Below are 10,806 nucleotides of genomic sequence, written 5' to 3'. Positions count from 1 at the left end.
AGAATGAAGAGGAGGGGGGCCTCGGAGACCCTTCCTAACATACATTATGTTACACTGAATATAGTATTGCTAAATTACTACGGTAGTGTAGCAGTCTGCAGGTTCTCAGGAGAAGGACTTGCACGCTTCTCTCTGCATGACCGGGGAGAAAACATGTTGGTGTGTTTTTTTGCAAGCCTCGCTCATCTTGTCGACCTCCCTTGGGGGTTTGGAACTTTAAAAGCCAGAAGCGCGCGAAGTGCCTTGGAAATGTAGCAGTCTGCAGGTTCTTACAAGGACGTCGAGCACGTTTCTGTCTGCGTGACTGGGAAACATATTTTTCCGGTGAGCCACACCTCCGCTTGTCACCTGCCTGGGGGCGTGGAACTTAAAAAGCTCCAATTGCGCGAAGTGCTACGGAAGTGTAACAGTCTGCAGACAGCAGCATAAGCCGAATGCTGGGATACAGCAGGCGCTCTGGAAGTGTTTGTACAGGATATTCTTTGAATAATATTGTGTTGTCCTCATACCAACACAGTAATGACGTACAATCTACAAAATAAAAACGCTGCTTCCAAAAAACACCAAGAAAAAATATAATTAAAGGGGCACATGACGATGAATAAAAGTAACTTCCAACCGGCTAGTAATGCAAAAATCCTTTTACAACATTCTTTGAACCAACAACCTCTACGGATGGAATAAGTGGCAGTGATAACAATAACGCTAATTCACCTGTGACTCAAACCTTTCCTCTAGAGTTGTGATAGACAATAGTTTGCTTCTTGATCTCTGCTACAGTCTGCAAAGGGAAGTTAATGCAGCAAGAACAGAGGAACAAAGCAACTCCTTGCCTGTGCCACCCTCTAACCTGTTCTGCATGGCCCCGATATGAGGGAGTAATCTGAGTGCCACCCTCCAACCTGGTATATGAAAGCTTCCATAAAACGGAGACGTCCAGCCAGAGGTGTACCGGGAACCAAAAGAGGCCCTGGAAATAATGTTCCAAGTGGCCCCATATTACACATTTTCAGCAAGACCAACCCCTTCCCTATGGGAACTTTTAGAAATACCACTCAAAAGAGGCACATGGTGCAGAGGCCCACAGGGAATCTCCAGAGTTCCCTGTAGGCCAGTTCAGCCCTGGTCAGGGAGCAGAGGCCTACAGGGAAGCTCCAGAGTTCCCTGTAGGCCAGTTCAGCTCTAGTCTGGGTGCAGATACCTACCAGGAAATCTCCAGAGTTCCCTGTAGGCCAGTTCAGCCCTGGTCAGGGTGCAGAGGCCTACCAGGAAATAGTTCCCTGTAGGCCAGTTCAGCCCTAGTCTGGGTGCAGAGGCCTACCAGGAAATCTCCAGAGTTCCCTCTAAGCCAGTTCAGCCCTGGTCAGGGTGCAGAGGCCTACCAGGAAATCTCTAGAGTTCCCTATAGGCCAGCCCACCCCTGCATCCAGCCTACATACATGTACACCCAATACGGGAAATTGAAGGTCTACAGACTGTTAATAATGACCCTGATAACTATAAATCTTGCCTTGGAATGCAAAGCATTCCGCAGGATCACTTCGCTATGTTAGGGCGAATAGAGGGTCTGTTGCGCAATATTGATTCTTAAATGCAAAACATCTCCACCTGTAATCAGAGTGTAGAGAAGTCGCGAGAGCCCCGCTCTCGCGAGATCTCGCCGAAACCGGAAGTCCCGCCCCCGCGCGCTCCGCACGCATTACAAGCCGGGCCGAGGACGCAGATAGGAGCGCCCTGCCGGTTCCTCTGAGAACGGGGCCCGCGGCTCAATTAAGGACGTGAGCTGCACTCAGCACCTCCCAGCCACTTCAGGCCCGTTGGCCTCAGTTCATAGAGACACGCAGTTTGCGTGTATTTGGGCCGGCTGGGAATTCATAAATAAAGCCCTTCCAGCAAACCAGCAAGTCTCCTGTCTTCCATTAATGCAGTATACTACATAAATTGGCGACGAGGATCACCACAACCCACGAAGAAGCATGCAAGGAGCAACGCCACCGCCACCCTTCCTCCAAACTCCAGGTAGGCCTGCCATTCCGTGGCCACAATGGCAGCCCCTATTCATGACCTACGTGGAAGCACTGGGTGGAGCAGGGTTCTCGGCGGCAAGGCGCAGGGCCATGTTACTCAATGCCCTGGGGGTAGAGGGACAAAGAATTTTCGAAAGTCTGACCCCGATTCCGGTTGCTGGCGACAACGACGACGTGTTCAAGGAGGCGGTGAGGAGAATCATTAAGAGGTTTGCCAGCAAAGAGAACACAGTGCTTCATAGAATACGGTTCTACGGTCGGAAGCAGGAAATGTCGGAATCAGTGGATGATTACGTCACTAAGCTGAGGGAACTAGCGGCGTTATGTAGCTTTGGCAACAATGCGGAAAACCTCATTTGTGACATGTTGACCGTTCACACGAACAGCAGGAAAGTCCAAGATAAATTTATCATTGAAAAGGAACTGCAGTTGGAGAAAGCAATCGAAATTGCCAGAGCAGTCGAAGAAACGGCGGGAAGACGGAAGGAGCTCACAGGAGCCCAGAGCTCCGCTGAAATACAGGCAGTGGGTTTCCATACAAAAAAAGAAAAGCCGACATCAGACATGAGAGATGTGAAAGGAAACAGGAAAGAACCCCTCAAGTGCCACAGGTGCACTAGCACGAAGCATCTAGCGTTTGACAGAGAGTGCCCAGCCAGAGATAAGGAGTGCTCCGTCTGTAAACGCATTGGTCACTTCTCAATCGTGTGTCGATGGAGAAACAAGAAAGTCACCAGTCTCAACGCAGAGCGCATCATGGAGAGAGATTCATCCTCAGAAGATGAAGGTAGGCCCACAGTTATAATGGTGAACAGCACAAGAGCCAGGAGAGAGAAGCCCCATTGCACGATCAAAATAGACGGCAAGGAAACTAGGGTCATGGCAGACTCAGGTTCGGATCTAACCATCATTCCCCTGAGGACTTACAAAGAAATGGTGGGAAAAGAAAAAGTACAAGTGCTGACTACGCGGCACAAGCCCACAGTTTTTGGGGGGGCGTCGGTTGAACTCTTGGGGTACATCAAGGGTAAAGTCGAATTCAAAGGGAGAGTGACAACCACTAGAGTTTACTTCAGCCATGAAGGTCCAGCAGTGTTAGGTTGGGACGACCAAGACAAACTGAAAATTAGACTGGATCCCAGCACAGAGGACCAGGTACTGTCAGTCAGTGCAAAGGACGGACCTGTGGTCAAAAACGATTATCCAACACTATTCTCAGAGGAGCCGGGGCACATTAAGGGTTTTCTCCACAAAATTGTGCTCAAAAGAAATGCCGTCCCAGTCAAGCACCGGGTGAGGCCGGTACCTGCCACAGCCAGAGATACCCTCAGAGGACAGTTAGACAAGATGAAGAGGGAGGGGGTCATAGAAGAAATCGAAGCATCCGAGTGGTTGAGCCCGGTGGTTCTCATAAAGAAGCCCCAATCACAGGAATTGAGGGTGTGCATAGACCTGCGCAGCCTAAACTTGGAAGTCATCACGGACAATTACCCTCTCCCAAGCATCAACGAACTCATTCTACTAATGAAAGAGGCCAAGATATTTTCAAAACTCGACATGAGAAATGCATACCACCAAATACAGCTCCATGAAGAGTCAAAACCCCTCACGGCATTCATCACTCCGTTTGGGACATACCAATTCACCAAAATGCCTTTTGGGTTGTCATCAGCAGCATCAGCCTTCCAAAGGATGATGGATGTCCTGCTACGCAATGTTAAAAACGTAGTATATTTCCAGGACGACATCCTGGTGTATGCAGGGGATGAGCAGACCCACGACTCCACGTTGAGAAAAGTCCTCAACAAGCTACAAGAAGCAGGCATACGCTTACGCCATGAAAAATGCTTGTTCAAGGTGAAAGAGGTCGAATACTTAGGGTACCTGATCTCGGAAAAAGGCATCAGTCCAAAACGGAACCTCATGCAGGCCATCAGTAAAGCTCCGGAAACCACCTGCAAAGAAGAAGTGAGGTCATTTCTTGGACTCGCTGAGTACTATGCCAAATTCATACCAAAGTTTTCAGAAACCACGGCACCCCTCCGCGACTTACTCAAAAAAGGGTCGGAGTTTACGTGGCAAGAACCGCAAAAGATTGCGATGGGAAGCATAAAACAACACATCATGGATGCCCCATGTCTTCAACCATTTAATCCAACGTGGGAGACAGTCATCACCACAGACGCCAGTGCGTATGGACTGGGAGCAGTATTAACTCAAAAGAAAGGTGACACGGAACATGTGGTAGCCTTTGCGTCGAAGGCGTTATCGGAAGCGGAACAGAATTACTCCACCATTGAAAAGGAAATGCTGGCGTGTGCATGGGCAGTGGAACATTTCAGAACATACGTGTGGGGCACAAAGTTCAAGCTGCTAACGGACCATAAACCGCTCATCCACATGCTCAGCCCTGGAGGGACCAAAACATCCACACCCAGATTAGCACGCATTGCAGCCAAACTGCAGGAGTACACGTTCGAAGTCCAGCACATTTCAGGTTGGAAAAATACGCAGGCCGACTGCATGTCGCGGCTGCCGGAAGATAAGGATAAAGCAACCACATTCCTACATGGGGAATGCATCGTGGCATCCGTCACGGACTTAAGAGCACCCGACTACCTAGAACTCAGTGAAAGGCACTGGGAGGAAGAGGATGGGAAAGACCCCACCATGACCAGGATTCGAGAATGCATCAAAGAAGGTTGGCCCAGTGAAAAAGCGCTGCCCGAAGGCATGAGACCATATTGGAAAGTGTCGGATGAGCTGTCCGAAATCGAAGGGATCGTCATGAAAACTGATCAAATCATTCCCCCAATAGGTATGAGAAAAACCATTCTCTCCAGGGCTCACGCGGGACACCTCGGCAACACGATGACTCGCCGCAGAGTGAGAGAGGCCTACTGGTGGCCGTCCATGGACCAAGAAATTCGCACCATGATAGAACGGTGTTATGAATGCTTAAACAGCGACAAAAGACTTAAGGTCCGCCAGGCACCCCTGATACCCACAGAAATACCCGAAGCAGTATGGTCCAAAATACGCATCGACTTCATAGGACCCCTGGAGGCTATGTCGCCTGAACATAGGTATGGCATAGTGCTGGTGGACTACTTATCGAAATGGGTGGAGGCAGAGTTTGTCCCGAATATAACCACCAAGACGGTCATAGAAGTACTCACAGAAATTTTTCAAAGGGAAGGCCTCCCCAAAGAGGTGGTTACGGACAATGGGGTGCAACTGGTCTCTAAAGACATGGAAGATTTTCTAAAAAGAAATCATATCAAACAAAAGAAAGCTGCCCTGTATCACCCTCAGGCCAATGGGCTTGTAGAAAGGGCAAACAGGTTCATAAAGGGCGCCATCCAATTGGCAATAGCTTCAGGAATGGACCCGCTCAAAACCACCAAAGAGGCCATAGCGGCCCACAGACTCACTCCAAATGGCATCACGCAGGTTTCCCCGTTCAAAATGTTGAGAGGGAGGAGTGCGGCGTCCACGCTGAGTCCACCATGGCTATCGAAAGTACGAGAAGATGAGGCTGTGGACATGTCAGAAGTAGTGTGGTGAATCCAAAGCAGCAAGGCACGTATGAAGTCATGGAGTGATGAGAGAAGGAGGGCCAAACAAGCGCCAGACATAAGAAAGGGAGACCTGGTTAAGATCAGACTACCAAAGAAAGATCAAATCACAGGGTCCCGATACAGTCGACCTTGCCAGGTAATTCACAAAGGAACAAACTACATTCGCACGGAAGACGGGCGCACATGGAACGTTGAAAGAGTAGCACTGTACCAGAGGAGGCAAGAAAGAGAGAGGTCTCCGGAGAGATCACTAGTAGAGACTGAGAAGAACTATGGGAGAAGCGAGGAACGTGAACATGAAGGAGACGACAGAGAAAGGTTAGAACCCGAGATCGAACCGGAAGAACCCGATGCAGACCCGGAACCAGAGCAGCAAGAAGAGTGCGCTGGAACCAGGGAGCGGCCCAGAAGAGAGCACAGAAGACCGGTGAGATACAATGACTATGTTGTACAGTGACCCTATCATCCGTTGGAAAAAGGGAGGTGTGTAGAGAAGTCGCGAGAGCCCCGCTCTCGCGAGATCTCGCCGAAACCGGAAGTCCCGCCCCTGCGCGCTCCGCGCGCATTACAAGCCGGGCCGAGGACGCAGATAGGAGCGCCCTGCCGGTTCCTCTGAGAACGGGGCCCGCGGCTCAATTAAGGACGTGAGCTGCACTCAGCACCTCCCAGCCACTTCAGGCCCGTTGGCCTCAGTTCATAGAGACACGCAGTTAGCGTGTATTTGGGCCGGCTGGGAATTCATAAATAAAGCCCTTCCAGCAAACCAGCAAGTCTCCTGTCTTCCATTAATGCAGTATACTACACAGAGTGTGTACGAACAGGCTGAAGTAATGGAGGCCGAGACAGGTGTTATAATCCTTGAGGTTCAGGGCACTGAATTAGCTGATGGCCCCCGAGGGGGTATCGGTTAGAGGAGAGGTGGTACCCCGTGCATTGTTACAATAAAGAGTCCAACGCTAGGTGTCGACGAGCCTGGCGAAGGTCGGCACTTGGCAAATCATGGATGCCCTTGGAAAATGAAAAAGGAGAAAATACGAAAAGCAAAAAAAATGAATAAAAGGAGAAAACAACAACAAAAAAAGCATCTACAAGCAAGGAACCTGAAAAGGAAGAAACAGCAGAGCCATCATTTGGATAGCTGGATAATAAAAACAATGGCTCTCGAGGTCCGACGAATGAAGCCGCCTTACCAGAGCATGATGGCAGTCCTCTCTCTATGGGTACTAGACCGCTAGATACGGACCTGGCTGTGGAGCCACTGAGCACATGGGAAATTGCTAGCAAGGGCCCAGATGCAATAACTAAAACAAGCACAACAGCACACGTAGAGCATACCACACAGAGGACCAACACAGACAGTTTCACAGTACTGGGGCTGTGCAAGTCCAAGGGAGACCATTTCCTTTATAGACCAACGTTTTTCTCTTTATTGATGAACATGCCAGAATTAAGGGTTCTTAACACCAGTGACTTTGAACATGTGAAACAATAACAAAAGTGCACTGTAAAGCACAGCACGAATATTAACAAATCTTGAATCATTTTTGAACATGGTTTACGATATTACAACTGAAGACCAAATATTAGCATCTATGCGGGTCGACCCTTCATAAAAATTACCTGCACTAAGGATGGCAGAAAAATCGCTGCAACGGTAATGATACCCGCATAGTGGCTGTTCCTATGGCCCGGGATCGGGCAGGGCTATCAGCTACATTGCAGTCCCGACCCCCTCTTGTAGCTACTAGTGATATAAGGAATGATATCAATATCATCAATTTTGACATAAGAGGATTCGAACCTTTACATCGTCTGTGCGACCAACATTGACCCTTGCGGATATTTTCTTACTTCAGGAAACTAGGATGACAATCGGGGTCCACCTGCTGAGATAGGCTTGGGGCCCCAGGGTATAGACACCCCAAGTAAAGATCCTGGGGTGTCTGGCTAGTACATTCCCGGGACAGGAACGTTCCCGGAGGGTGGGGTGTGTAACCCCCAAGCCCAAAAGAGCCCCTAGAATGATAGGGGGTTATGGGAAGCATATGGATAGGTGTGTAAATAAAGACAAGGGGTTTAACATATTTTATTAAATGCGTATGTGTTTGACATGGACTTACCTGACTGTACCATGTTCCCCACCATGGGGGACACATGGAACCTTGGGACTGAGGGACAATGGGCAGGCCTGCCCTGCCATGGATGTTGACTGGGCTTGCTTGAAAAGTGGCATTCGTAAGAAGGAGCGTAAGGGTAAAGAAAAAGAAGCTGAAGAGTAGCAGGAAAAAAGGCAGAAAAGAAAAGAACTGTGTTTCCTAGGGTGCAGCAGCCTCGAGTGGCCCTCCAGGGTCTCCTGAGTGTGCTGAGCCAGGCTGCGTCTGTCAGCTGCAGCCCAACGTCAAAATCAGTCCCAGGCTGCTTGTGTGGAGCGGCCTGCGAGAGACTAATGCCTGTGTCCGGGGCCGCGTGTGCGTGGCGGTCCCCGAGCAGTAGCGTGGCCTGGGAGGCAAGGGCCTGCCGGGAGGCCAACCCGGACGGGCCGAAAGAAAAGAAAGACCTGGGCCGCATGTGCAGTGAGGCCCGGCTTTGAAGATTACGCCCCACCCCGGGGCCGCCCATGACAGCGGCCCGAACCAGAGCTTAGCCTGATGGCTACAGACCGCCCGGAGGCCCGTCTGGTTGGTTCAGAGGTGAGGGAAGTCCCAGGCCGCTTGTGCGGTGTGGCCTGGGTGAAGATTAGGACCGTGCTTGGGAAACCCGACACCCCATGGCCAGGCAATGCAGGCGGTGAAGATAAAGACCCTGGCGGCACCAGCAAGACCTCCAGCACCACCGGGGGTAGCACATTACCTGCTCTCCCGGGGACAGATGGAGAGAGCGGGAGACAGTGGTACTTACCCAGAGCCCCGGCTGCTACGTCCTATGCAGCGGCGGCTCCCCGCGAGGTGCACTGGGTGGGCACTGATTCCAACAAGGACTTTCTTTGCTCACTGCAGGCACCACCACAAAGGAAAATTAAAACATTAACCGTTGCGTTGCTAGCATGCACTTATAAACCCAAAGGAACATTTAGGGCTGGCACATCCCCACCTAAATAAACACTGCCACAGAGGAAAGGTTAACCCTAACGTTGCCAATATGGGCTTATAAGCCCTGATAAACATGTAGGGCTGCCAGAGCCCAAATCAAATTAAAACCACCACCACAGAGGGAATGGAATAAAGGGTTTTTAAGACCCAGGGACTTCAGTGGCTACGCACACCACCACGGAGGAAAGTAAAGGGCTCCCAAAGCTCAGTTATTATGAACACCACCAGGAGCCTTTAACAGCCACCAGCGGGTGGGTTTGAGTGCAGGGGTACTGGACAGCAGTGATAGCTCCATTAAAAGGTACTGTACTTTACTGACTTTGTCTAGGACTGACCAATGTGACTGTGGTTAAGTTAATAAGGGAAGACTGCAGCTGCCAAGGTTATTCAAAGTGTTGTAATGGAAAATGTACGAAATATCTGTGTATGGAAGGGTTGACATGGATGCAAGCGTCCCAAGGTATGTGAAATTGGGAACTTGGCCAACTTTCATACGTTGAGGGGCTGTGTTACATGGTATCTTTTACCTTGTCTTTCATACAGCAAGTGGAATGAGAAACTGAAAGGGGTGTTCCCTCATGGGGAAAAAAAGATGAGAAGTGATGTTTATTTCATATAAAAGCCTGAAAGGGCACCAACATTTCCCCTCTGGTATACTGTGCCTTATTAAGATCTAGAATTCAGCATTCTGGCCCATCTCCTGTATTAACACCTTTAATCTGCAGGTTGCTTAGCGTACCCCACCAGAGCAGCTGGTCTGGGGGGGGTGGTGTGTTGGTATCCATGGAAGTTGTCTCTGCTCTGGGTAAGGGAAGAGTGCACCCTTGCCCGGACTAGGGCCGGTTAACCAGGTGAAATCTGTAGGTCTGGTCCTGGCCTGGAGTATTTATAATACTAGGCTTCCCAGGCCAGGTAAAAAAAAACAGGGGCTACAACAAGACACTAAAATATCCTGGCGCCTGGTCTGGTCAATGTTGCCAGGTCTTACGAGAATGTAAATGATTTTTGGGCTAGGAATTGTGTTTAAAGTGGTGCAGTTTGTAAAATGGACTTGCTTCCAAAGCCCCAATAGCCCCAGGAAAAGAAATGTCTGAGCAAAGACTGGTCAGAACACTGCTCCAAACACAAACACACTCGTCAAGGTGGTGAACCAAAAGGTACCAAGAAGATTCAATAATGTAGTTAACAATTTGTTGGCAAAACACACATATATTTATTAACAGCAGATTTTAACAGAACACAAAGGTTAATTCAGAAAAACAAGACTTTCTTTTGGTATGATGGCCAAAACCCTTTCAAGGTGTTTAGCTTAGGGGTAGTGATAATTGTAGGCTCACAAACACCTTAATAACAAAAGGCAGTGTTCATAGTAATGGGTAGCTCCTACAAAACCAGATTCATGGTATAGTCAAATGGACAAGTGTAGTTGAGGAAATCAACATTTAACAAACAATGAGAGTGATGATGCACACAATCCTATGCGTTTTGGGGCCAAGCGCTGCATCATCAGGGATACACCCTCTATTTTTGGGAAAATGACAAGAATGATAATATAATGTTAGCACTTGTCTCTAATTAACATTCAAGACCAGTAATTTCAAAAAGCAAAACCAAGAAGGGCATTTCCTAACTTTTACAGTGTGCCCCCTAGCAAGAAACAAAGGGCCTGATTCACATAGCCTTTTTCAATGGGGTTGCACCCTTATAAAACTCTTCTGTGAATCAGGCCCACACTGTTTTACATTAATGGAGACCCATGAGTAATCCAATCACTGCCCAGTGAGTACTAAGGAAATAGGGAAAAAAGAGCAGAACAACAGTCTTAAAACAAAAAATAACATAAATGGCCACCACCACACCTCTGGTGTTCATAAAATATTCAGAAATACCTAAACGCTAAAAGAACAAGTTCAAAGAATGAACAAAAACACTGCAAATTGCAATCCTGTAAACCAAACCAGGATTGGGCATAACTAAAGCTACTCTAAGTGTTTGTTCGAAGGATCCCCTTAGCCCACAGAAATGTGCTGAAATGTACGCTGTCTAATACCTTGTGTTAAGTGAAATTGTTAAGCGCAGCGAAGACCCGAGGGTATCTTCGTGCTGAAG

This window comes from Ambystoma mexicanum, chromosome 3q (assembly GCF_040938575.1).
Source record: "Ambystoma mexicanum isolate Mex_15411 chromosome 3q, UKY_AmexF1_1, whole genome shotgun sequence".
NCBI lineage: Eukaryota > Metazoa > Chordata > Amphibia > Caudata > Ambystomatidae > Ambystoma > Ambystoma mexicanum.
This window is presented reverse-complemented; position numbering follows the sequence as displayed.